Raw genomic sequence first — 12,717 nt, forward strand, 5'->3', positions numbered from 1 at the left:
CCGGGGGTCGGGTCCCCAATTTGCGCAGGGACCCGACTCCTAGCGGCGGGAAGAAGATTATAGCCACTTAACTGCTTGTTAACAGGTTAACAGGCTTGACTAATCTACTGGAATTTTTTGAGGATGTAACTGGTAAAATAGATAAGGGAGAACCAGTGGATGTGGTGTATTTGAACTTTCAGAAGGCTTTCGATAAGGTCCCGCATAAGAGATTAGCGTGTAAAGTTAAGGCACATGGGATTGGGAGCAAGGTATTGACTTGGGTAGAGAACTGGTTGGCAGACAGAAAGCAAAGAGTTGGAATAAACGGGTCTTTTTCCGAGTGGCAGGCAGTGACTAGTGGGGTACCGCAGGGATCGGTCCTTGGGCCCCAGCTATTCACAATATATATTAATGATCTAGACAAGGGAACTAGATGTAATATCTCCAAATTTGCAGACGACACAAAGCTGGGTGGGCGTGTATGTTGTGAGGAGGATGCCGAGAAACTCCAGGATGATTTGGACAGGTTGGGTGATTGGGCAAAAGCATGGCAGATGCAATATAACATGGATAAATGCGAGGTTATCCACTTTGGTGGCAAAAACAGGAAGGCAGATTATTATCTGAATGGCAATAGATTGGGAGAAGGGGAAGTGCAACGAGACCTGGGTGTCCTTGTGCACCAATCGCTGAAGGTAAGCATGCAGGTGCAGCAGACGGTCAAGAAGGCAAATGGCATGTTGGCCTTCGTAGCGAGAGGGTTTGAGTACAGGAACAAGGATGTCTTGCTACAGTTATACAGGGCCTTGGTGAGACCACATCTTGAGTATTGTGTGCAGTTTTGGTCGCCTTATCTGAGGAAGGATGTTCTTGCCATGGAAGGAGTTCAGCAAAGATTCAACAGGCTGATACCTGGGATGGCAGGAATGACGTATGAGGAGACATTGGGTCGATTGGGCTTGTACTCGCTGGAGTTTAGAAGAATGAGAGGGGATCTCATTGAAACTTATAAAATTCTGAAAGGACTGGACAGACTAGATGCAGGAAGGATGTTCCCGATGGTCGGGGAGTCCAGAACCAGGGGTCAACAGTCTAAGGATAAGGGGTAGGCCATTTAGGACAGAAATGAGGAGGAATTTCTTCACCCAGAGAGTGGTGTACCTGTGGAATTCTCTACCACAGCAGGCAGTAGAGGCCAATACATTAAATATATTCAAGAAGGAGTTGGATATATTTCTTAAGACTAAAGGGATCAAGGGATATGGGGAGAAAGCAGGGGCAGGGTACTGAATTTGGATGATCAGCCATGATCGCATTGAATGGCGGAGCAGGCTCGAGGGGCCAAATGGCCTACTCCTGCTCCTATCTTCTATGTTTCTATGTTTCTATGTCATCTGAAACCAGCTTTCTCTTAATTGGCTGGCAAGCCCGCAAATTGGCAACTGTGCATCGGGCGTCATTGGGGGCAGGATCGGAACCCGCAAGTCAGCTGACCCGCTCCCAACTCGTCTCTTCAGGTAAGATCGTGGCCTCTGTCTCTAGTTCTAATACAATCATGTAAATACAGCATTACTGGATTCACAGTTTTATCCGCAAAACCATATACATTTTGAACACCCCTGATTTCTGACATACTCCCCACCTTGAGAGGGAGAAAACTCTATTTCGGCCTCTCACTTTTGATTTTGCATACATCGTGCAAGCTCTAAATTGTTAGTTCAATGGTTCAATTGGAGGGTCAGATGTTTCAAATAGCAAAACATTATAATAAGGACTATTAAGACCAGACACTAGGCAATTACTAGGGCTGCTGATATCATTCGTGCCCAGGGGTGCTGGCTGGCATTATAATCTATTTCCCACCACTCGTGGTCCCCTAATTTGCTTATCGCTTTGTCAACTTGGGCGTTAGTTAGTAGGGAGACACAGAAATGAAGATTTCCCCCGCTCTTACAGTCCAATCTTTTGAGGGGGAGGAGCAACCTCCGACCCTTTACTCAAATTCAATTCACTGTTCCGGTGTTCCAATTCTGCCCCGCCTGGAGTATTTCTCTGTTTCTTCTATCTTTCCTGATCTTACCCCACCTGGGGTCTCCTCTACGTTGCTTCAGATCTTCTCTTTCGTTGGGCTCAATTAATTTGTTAGTGTTGGTTAGTCATAGGCATGAGTATACAATTGGCTTGTGCATCAAAGTCTTACTACATCAAATACACTATCATTACAAGTTGGAGAACTACCAGAGCGTGTGAAATAATACGAACCTAAGGGTGTGCTGATATATTAAGCCCAATATCCCACCAGTGTGAGTTGTCCCCGATGCTGTCAATTTCAATATCTATTCTGGAGTTGTCTTGCTCCAAAACATAAAAATGCTTTAGGAAGGAGTTCAGTTGCATCACGAGCTCACTGAAGCCCTCAGACAACAGGGGGATGTTGTACCCAATTGTGCCACATAATTGTGCAGCTCATAGTTAAGTGTCTCATTTACTGTCGGTTTCTGTTGTGGGATTTCTCTTTGCCCCAAAGCAGATGGAGACGAGCGTGTACTGGTTCCAAGCGATCTTTATTCAAGCACGCGCAGGGAGAGGCCCTCTCAGTCTGAGCTGAGGCGGGAGTCTAATTTTTACATTCGAGCAGTTGGCTTATATACAATCTTACATCTTGTTTCCTTCACATCTTCAGGACTTGGCCAATTAATTGTCCAAATCACGTACACTTAATCACATCTCCACAAAACACATCTTGTTTAGCTCATTTGCCCTGTTTCCACATCTGTCATCGTTCTATCCAATTTATGTACGTTTAACCACATCTTCACAAATCACATCTTGGCGGCCCATTGTTCAATGTATGGCCTCCTTGCCTTCTTTTACTCCCCCAATCATCGTGTAAGATACTTTTTCCAACTGTCTTTGTTCTGCCAGACTTCTTCTTTATTACATCAGCCAGTGTGATAAATCCATGTAGTGAGACAAGGAACTCGAAGAGGCGAGGTATTAGAAATAATACAAGTACTTTATTAAACGACTGCGAAACAACCAGGCAGGCTACATCCAGGCATTGCACCTTTGCTGACCTTAACAGGAAGCAAACCCTGACCTTAACAGGAAGCAAACCCCTGACCTTAGCAGCAGCATTGGTGACAGCACCACCTGGTGGATAACCTTAATCATAACATCCCAGATTACTATATCCCTCCCCCCTTAAGATTTCAGTATGAAGTTCTTAACAAACAACCATTCCTAAGGGTCACATAAGAAGTCTCCCTTCACCATGTTCCATACTTGACGAATCTAACAGGTCAGTATCAATCTCTCTGGTGGCTTGTGAGGCCTTTGTGAACGTCTGACAGTAAAATCCCTGCTTGTTTGTGGTGAAGCCACCAGCTGCTCCTGAGCAGTGCTCGGAGTATCTGACTCTGCAACGATGGTTTCCTCTTGACGAATGGGTTCCTGTGGAATTGTCTCTGTCCCTGATGGTGGCACCACAGATGCACTTGGATAACTGGGGGCAAACCTGTCCTCAGCCATTGCATCTGGAACCTTCATTTCAATTTCCCCTTGTCTGGTAAGTATCTGATCTACATGTCTGCATACTACCCTACCATCACCCAACATGACCTTGTATGATACGTGTTAAATCCGTGAATCTTGATGTATGGTGTCCTTCAACAAATAGACAGAGACTGCAGAGGAACAATCAACAGGTGTTTACTGGATGAGGGTCACTCCAAAAACTAACAGTACAGATCCCTACTCAGGGTTTATATACAGGTGTGGTCACTGCCAGTACTACAGTATACAAGAGCTGTAAAAAGTAGTTCTCCCCTTAAAGGTACATACACTACAATTCCTCCCCTTTTAGATTAACAGTACCATAACATTCATTTAACAATTAACACTTTTAACATGCAACATTAACTGAAAATAGTCCATTTATAAATTCAGTCTTTGGGGCGGCTTCCTGATCCTTTCTGGATAGCGCCTTTCCTGAGTGTCTTGCTCTTGGTGCGGAGGCGATTCTGGCCCCCTGGCGTCGGTTGGTTCATCAGCTTCCGATGCTACTGTTTCTGGGGTAGATGCTACCTGTATGTCAGGTTCATCACCAGGTACGTGAGACATGGGGTTGACTCGTTCCTGTGACTCTAGGATCTGGTCGACATGGTGTCTCACAATGTTCTCCCCAACATCCACTGTGTACATTAGTGGCCCCTGCCGTGTGCATATTGTTCCTGGTTGCCATTTCTCTGTTCGGTAGTCGCGGGCCAAGACTGGTTGCCCTACATTGAAGCTCCTTGTCAGTTTCTCATTGATGTGCTGGAATTGCTTATTCTCAACATCTCTTCGTACATTTGGTCTGAGCAAATCCAGACGAGATCTCAACCTTCGGTTAAAGAACATCATGGCCGGGGTCTGGTTGGTGACTGCATGTGTCGCATTTCTGTAGGCTAACAGGAAATTGTCCACCTTATGCTGCAGTGGAATGTCGTCATCGCACATGGCCCTTACTGCCTTTTTAAAGGTTTGTACGAACCTCTCAGCCAATCCATTTGTGGCTGGATGATACAGGGCGGATGTGTAATGCCTTACCCCATTCCTTTTCATAAATTTCCGAAACTCTTCGGACACAAACTGTGGTCCGTTATCAGAGCAAATCTGCTCTGGCAAGCCGTTCCTGGCAAATATGGCCCGTAGGACTGCAATCGTTTTCTCCGTGGTGGTGGAGGACATTTTGATCACCTCAGGCCATTTCGAGTGCGCATCCACGGCTATTAAAAACATTGAGTCCATGAATGGACCAGCAAAATCAATATGCACCCGTTGCCATGGAGAGGAGGGCCACTCCCATGGGTGTAGAGGGGCATGTGGTGGTGCATTTTGGACCTTCTGGCATCCTGAGCAGCTCTTTGTCAGGTCCTCGATTTGCTGATCGATCCCCGGCCACCACACATAAGCCCTAGCAAGGCTTTTCATTTTCACCCCTCCCAGATGGCCTTCGTGAAGCTCATTGAGCACTCTCTCCCTTAACTTGGGTGGAATTACCACTCGGGATCCACACATCAAGGTCCCCTGGCATACTGACAGCTGTTCTCTTCTGGATGAGAATGCTGGCAACAGTGAGTCGCCATGTGTTGGCCATCCCTTCACCGTCAAGTCATATACCCGAGACAGTGTCGGGTCATTTCGGGTCTCCTTCTCTATATCCGCGTTAGTTACTGGCAAGCGTTCAATTATAGTCGAATAAAATATTTCGACAGGGTCCACTGCTGGTGCTTCCTCCGCAGTAGGCAGTGGCAGGTGTGATAGCCCATCAGCGTTTCCATGCTGTTCGTGCCCTTATACTCTATTTCATATTGGTTCGCCCCTAGAAAAAGGGACCATTTTTGTATCCGTTGCGCAGTCATCACTGGAACGCCCTTCTTTGGATTAAAGATGGAGACAAGTGGTTGGTGGTCAGTCAGCAAGGTGAACTTCTGCCCGTGCAGATAGTGGTTGAACTTTTTCACTCCCCACACTAGGCAGAGGGCCTCCCTGTCAATCTGGGCATAGTTACGCTCGGCTGAGGTTAGTGACCGAGACGCAAAGGCTACTGGCCTCTCCGAGCCGTCTGGGAATTTGTGCGACAGCACCGCTCCAATACCATAGGGTGATGCATCACACGCCAACCGAATTGATAGTGCTGGGTTGAAATGAGCCAACGCCTCTTTTGATGTGATCAATTCTTTGCACTTCTGGAAAGCTCGTTTACATTCGTCATTCCACTTCCATGGTACCCCCGTTTGCAGTAGGGTGTTCAGTGGGTGTAGTACTGTAGACAAATTCGGCAAGAACTTATGGTAGTAGTTCACCAGCCCGAGGAACGACCTCAGTTGTGACACATTTTCCGGTGCTGGAGCCTTGACTACTGCCTCAATCTTTTCAGGGGACTTATGTAACCCCTCTTCATCAATAACGTGGCCACAATACGAGATCTGCTTCTGGAAAAACTCGCATTTGTGGCGATTAGCTCGGAGCCCATATTCCTTCAATCTAGTGAGCACCTGCTCCAGGTTGGCGAGGTGATCACTGTCATTTTCGCCCATGACCAGGATGTCATCCAAATAACACTGGGTCCCTGGAATCCCTTGCAGGACTTGATCCATTGCCCTTTGCCAAATAGCCGGAGCTGATGCTACCCCAAGCACCAGCCGGTTGTATTGGTAGAGACCTTTATGAGTGTTGACCGTGAGGTACTGTTTCGAGGCTTCTTCCACCTCCATTTGCAGGTACGCCTGGGCCAGATCAATCTTAGTGAAGCGTTTTCCTCCAGATAGCGAGGCAAAAATATCTTCAATCCGCGAAAGCGGATATTGTACCGTGTGAAGGACTGGGTTCACTGTCACCTTAAAGTCCCCACAGATGCGAACCTTCTTTGGTTCCCCAGGCGTATTACTCAACGACCTCTTCATTACAGGAACGATTGGTGTAGCCCACTCGCTCCAGTCCACTTTGGACAGTACTCCAGAACGTTCCAAACCTTCCAGCTATGCTTCGACGGCTGGGCGGATCGCATAAGGCACCGGTCTGGCCTTAAAAACTTTGGGCTTGCATTTTCCTCTATTTTGATCGTCGCTGTTATGCCTTTTAGTGTTCCAAGTCCCTCCTGGAGCACTTCTTGTGCGTCAGTTAGCATTTTTGACAGTCGTCCAGGTGTGGCGTCGTCATCCTTTTTGGCATCTACAGTCAGTGCTTGTATGGAATGCCAATCTAGCTGTATCTTCCGGATCCATTCACGTCCTAGTAGTGGTGGTCCTCCATCTGGCAATACATATAGGTCCATTTTTGGTGTTTCCTTGCCGTTATATATAACGTTCACCCTTATTTTTCCTTTGGGGTAGACTTTTTGCCCCGTGTACGTCTTCAAGACAATCTCTGTATCTCTCAAGGGTATATGTGAGAATAGCCGCTTGTAGTCCCTTCGGTTTATGACTGTTAGGGCTGATCCTGTGTCCAATTCCATTTTCACTTGGACTCCAGCTATCTTGAGCGTGACCCAGATAGTTTGGTGATCCTCCATTTTGATTACATTATGTAGTTTCAGACAACCCAGTTCCTTGCTTCCGGAGTCTGTATCACTTTTCTGTTCATCTGAACTACTCTCCGTCACCTTATGTACCTTTTTGTACTTCTCCTGTGGAGATTTCTTGCTGCTGGTTTTCTTTCCCGATCTGCAGACTCTTGCTATGTGTCCTACTTTTCCACACTGTCTGCATACTTGGTCCTTGAACCAACAATCCTTATGGACGTGTGTTGTTCTGCCGCAGCGATAACACTTCACTGCTCCATATGACATTTCATTTGTGCCATATTCTTGCGGTCTCCGTTGTATCTCTGCAGCGCCCTGTGCAGCTGCTTCGTGTGATACTGCCATGCTGAAAGCCTTGTCCAGCGTAAGATCCTTTTCTGATAGAAGCCGTTTCTGGGTTCCTTCACTTTGAAGCCCACACACAAACTTGTCCCTTAAAGTACCTGCTAGTCCCGTTCCAAACTGGCAGTGTTTCGATAGCTTGCGCAGTTCCGTTAAATACTCAGCATTACTTTCGTCTTTATGCTGGTTCCTTTTGTGAAACTTAAATCTTTCTGCTATCAGCAACGGTGTGGGGTTTAAGTGGTCCTGTAGGATTGCCACTATGCTTTCAAAATCCTTTTCCATTGGCTTCTCTGGGGTTACTAGGTTTCGCAGTAAGCCATACGTTTTTACGCCCATGGAATTCAACAATACCAGTGCTTTCCTGGCATCTGGCACTTCATTCGCCTTGCTGTACACTTCTATGCGTTCTACATATGTCGCCCAATCTTCGACTTCATTGTCGAACGCTGTGACACTGCCACTCTTCGGCATCCCTGGGTGTGGTTAGACTGGCTAAAAATGGCGTCTCCCGCGCTCTCCCTTCTTCTCCGCTGCGGCTCAAAAATGGCGTCTCCCGCGCTCTCCCTTCTTCTCCGCTGCGGCTCAAAAATGGCGTCTCCCGCGCTCTCCCTCCTTCTCCGCTGCGGCTCAAATGGCGTCTCCCGCGCTTTCCTTTTTTCCCCCGCGGACGCTGCACAGCCCTTGAACACCGGCCGCGCTCTGCGCGTTTTCCTGCGCGCCTCTCTCGTTGACGCCGCTCGGTCTTCAACCCCGGCTGCGCCCTGTGCGTTTTACCCTCTCTCTTACCCCGTTGACGCTGTTCGGCCTTCCCCTGTGCTGTCGGTCGGCTCCAGCCGCCACCGTCCGGGAAGGGCCTGCGCCGTACCTGCTGCCAGCCCGTCTCGCTGGAGTCTCCGCCGGATGGTCGACGCCCATGCCCCTGGAATCGGTCTTCTTCTACAGAGTTGCAGGTAGGTTCGAATCAACTCGTCGCCAATGTTAAATCCGTAAATCTCGATGTATGGTGTCCTTCAACAAATAGACAGAGACTGCAGAGGAACAATCAACAGGTGTTTACTGGATGAGGGTCACTCCAAAAATTAACAGTACAGATCCCTACTCAGGGTTTATATACAGGTGTGGTCACTGCCGGTACTGCAGTATACAGGAGCTGTAAAAAGTAGTTCTCCCCTTAAAGGTACATACACTACAATACGGGACCTGTCATTGAGTCTATGAAGCCAGGAATCCACTTGGGTCCATAACTGAAGTTCCTGGTAAGGACCGCATCTCCTTCTCCAAAACTTCGGCTCTTTGTTCTTTTGTCATGGTTCTCTTTTTGTTTGTTTTGTCTGTTTTCCATTTTCCTTTTTAGGTCTGGGTGGACAAAGTCAAGAGTGGAGCGTAGTCTATGACCTAACAACATCTCAGCAGGAGAGAGTCCTGTGGTGGATTGAGATGTTATTCTGTAGCTGAACAGAACCCGTGACACTTTGGCTGCTAAACTCCCTTCTGCACTTTTTTTCATCATCTCTTTAAATGTTTGTACGGCTCTCTCCACAAGTCCATTTGAGGACGGATGATATGGAGCCGAGGTCACCTGCACTATGCCATTTTTTCTCAAGAACTCTTTTGTCTCTGTACTCACAAAACAAGTGGCATTTCACTCACCACAATCTCCGGTAGCCCTTGATTACTGAAGCTCCAACGCAGGCAGTCTATAGTAGTAGTGGCGGAAGCAGAATTTACAGGATAAACATCCATCCATTTGGAATGTGCATCAATAATTATGAGGAACAACTTCCCCATGAATGGACCCGCATAATCCAAGTGCAATCTTCTCCATGGTTTATCCGGCCACTCCCAGGGGTGGAGAGGAGCCACTGCTGGTGCCTTCCGGTGTTCCTGACAAGTGCTGCATGTCTTGACTAGATTTTCTATCTCCTCATCTAGCTTTGGCCACCACAAGTAACTCCTAGCCAAGGCTTTCATACGCGAGACCCCAGGATGACACTGATGTAGTTGCTCTAGGATAGACGGTCATGCTGGCTGTGGAATAATCACTCGTGCTCCCCACAACACGCAACCATCCTGCACACTCAGCTCTGTTTTCCTGACACTGTAGGGTGTGAAGTCAGCCCCTTCCGGATGCTGTGGCCATCCCCTCACCACGTATTCTCGAACTCTGGACAGTACTGGATCTTTACCTGTCCATGTTCTTACTTGCTCTGCAGTCACAAGTGCCGTGTCAGTGTCCTCCAACATCAACACTCTGTCCTCTGGAGCTGCACAGATAGGTGTGCCTGGCAGTGGAAGACGGCTCAAGGCATCTGCGTTCCCATGGTACTTCCTGCCTTGTAGACGATGACATACTCATATGCCCTCAACGTCACGGCCCACCTCTGGATCCGGGGTGACACCATCTGTGGAACTGCTTTCATTTCATTGAAAAGAGAGATAAGAGGTTTATGATCGGTGCATATGGTGAACTTCCTGCCATATATGTACTTGTGGAACCTCTGTAACCCAAACATTACTGCTAACCCCTCTTTGTCTAACTGGGAATAGTTTTTTCCGCTGGTGTTAGAGTTCGGGACACAAACCCTATTGGTCTTTCAGTTCCATCTTCCATGCAGTGTGAAAGAACTGCCCCCACCCCGTAAGGTGAAGCGTCACAAGAGAGAATGATGTCTTTCTCTGCATTGTAGTGAACCAGCACATCCAATGACAGCATCAGTTTCTTGGACTGTTCAAATGAAACCCCCTGCTCCTCTCCCCACTGCCACTGTGTCTCCTTGCGCAGTAGTTTGTGAAGAGGTGCTAACACAGTTGACAAGTTTGGTAAAAGCCTGTTATAATAGTTCAGCAGTCCCAGGTAAGCTTTTAACTCAGCCACATTTGTAGGAGCAGGGGCGTCCTGCAGTGCTTGTACCTTCTCCTTGAGTGAATGGAGCCCGGTGGCGTCCACTCTGTGACCCAGGAACACTGCCTCATTCCCCAGGAAAGTGCACTTACTCCTCTTGAGCCGGAACCCTGCCCTCTCCAATCTCTGTAGTACCTCTCTCAGAGTGCTCAGGTGCTCCTGGTCGGTTCTTCCCATCACCAGAATGTCATCCAGATAGATGGAAACATGTGGAATCCCTTGCAGTACACCTTCGATTGTCCTCTGGACGATAGCTGGACTAGATGAGACACCAAACGGTAAGCGGTTATATGTAAACAAGCCCTTGTGTGTATTTATGGTGACATACTTCTTTGATTCATCATCCAGTGTAATCTGCAAGTAGGCATGACTCATATCCAACTTTGAGAATTTCTTTCCTCCAGCCAGGTTTGCAAAGAGATCCTCTGTTTTGGGAATAGGATACTGCTCTAGTTTGGACACCCGATTGACTGTCAATTTATAGTCTCCTCAGAGTCTTACCGAATTGTCCAGTTTTAAAACAGGTACTATGGGAGCTGCCCATTCCGAACATTTCACTGACTCCAGTATGTTCTCTCTCAATAGACGGTCAAGCTCAGCCTCTACCTTTGGCTTCATGGCATAAGGCACAGGTCGTTGTTTAAAAAACCTTGGCGGTGCCTCCTTGTCTACATAAATCTTAGCTGGGGGGCCATTAAATGTGCCAAGTTCCTCCTTGAACACATTCTCATGTTCACTCAACACTTCTTGCAAAGTCAACTGTTTGCCCGCATCTATTTGATGTACTGCTCCCCAGTCTAATATAAGTTATTGTATCCAGCCCCGACCTAACAGGTTTGGTCCGGTACCCGATACTATAACTACAGGTAGTTGTTCCACTGTGTCCCTGTGTTGCACAGTTACCTTAGCTGTACCTAATGTCGCTACTCGTTCACCTGTATATGTTTTAAGATGCAGGGAGCAAGGCTTTAACTCTGGAACTTTTGCACGGTTCCACAATTTTGAGTACTCTGCCTTGTTCATTATGGTCACACCGCATCCTGTATCCACTTCAAAGTTCACCTTAGAGTCATTTACTCTCAGTTGCAATGTGATAGGAGCCACTTTTGGAATGTTCTCTAACATGCTATTCATTATGAACATGTCCTCTTCTTCCTCAGCTTCCCCGCTGATGTGGTGTGCTCCATGTTTTTTCACTTCTCTTCCTTGGTTTTGCTTTCCTCCCCCTTTTGGTTTGGATTCCTCCACAGGTGATTTTGCCTTGCATGCTCATTTTATGTGTCCTTGTTTCCCACACTTGTAGCACTTTTCCTCCAGAAACCGACATTCACTCACCAGGTGATTGCCCTTGCATCTATAACATACCTTCACATGCTCATGTTGTGGTTTCTGATGCATGTTCAACTTGTGCACAACAACCTGACCTGCAACTTGCATAGCATTAGCCCTGTCTGAACCCTGTATTTCTTTTACATCTCGGTTTGCTGTCTCTATGGCTTGAGCAAGTTCCAATGCTTTTTCATAAGTAACCCCAGTCTCGGATAATAATCTACGCTGCATTCAGTCGTCCATAATTCCGCAAACTAGCCTATCTCTCAGCATTTCCTTCAGGTTGTTCCCATAATTGCAATCGTGTGCTAATTTACGCAACACCGCTACATAGTCCATTACACTCTCTTCCTCTTTTCTGTTCCTTGAATTAAACTTGAACCGCTGTACAATCTCACTAGGCTTAGGGTTGAAATGTTCTTTTAGCAAGGCCACTAATTCAACAAATGATTTGTCTCCAGGCTTTTCAGGACTGAGCAGATTCCTCATCAAACTGTAGGTTTGGCTTCCCACTGAACTAAGCAGAATGGCTTTCCTTTTTCCGGCATCATTTATTTCATTTGCTTCGAAGAAATAACCCAACACTTCACAGTATTCCTCCCAGGTTTGTGCTTGAATATCAAAAGCGGAGACCATTCCTACCGTGGCAGCCATGCTCTCTTCCAACTGGTAGCTAACTTTAGCTCACGAGTTTGTTGTTTAAAAGTCCTGGCAGACTTCTCTTCTTTATTCAAGGTCCTTTTTACCTCGTTGCCAAATGTGATAAATCCATGAAGTGAGACAAGGAACTCGAAAAGGCGAGGTATTAGAATTAATACGAGTACTTTATTAAACAACTGCGAAACAACCAGGCAGGCTGCATCCAGGCATTGCACCTTTGCTGACCTTAACAGGAAGCAACCCCTGACCTTAACAGGAAGCAAACCCCTGACCTTAGCAGCAACATTGGCTACAGCACCACCTGGCGGATAACCTTAATCATAACATCCCAGATTACTATAGCCAGCTAGTCTGTTAAGCCGCTAATCTAACTTTTAACTCCTTCAGTTCCACTTGAGCATAGGTTTTGATATTTAGTAAAATATGTTGGTTG

Source organism: Somniosus microcephalus, chromosome 1, assembly GCF_052327205.1.
Source record: "Somniosus microcephalus isolate GS21.2 chromosome 1, FLI_Smic_1.0, whole genome shotgun sequence".
Lineage (NCBI taxonomy): Eukaryota > Metazoa > Chordata > Chondrichthyes > Squaliformes > Somniosidae > Somniosus > Somniosus microcephalus.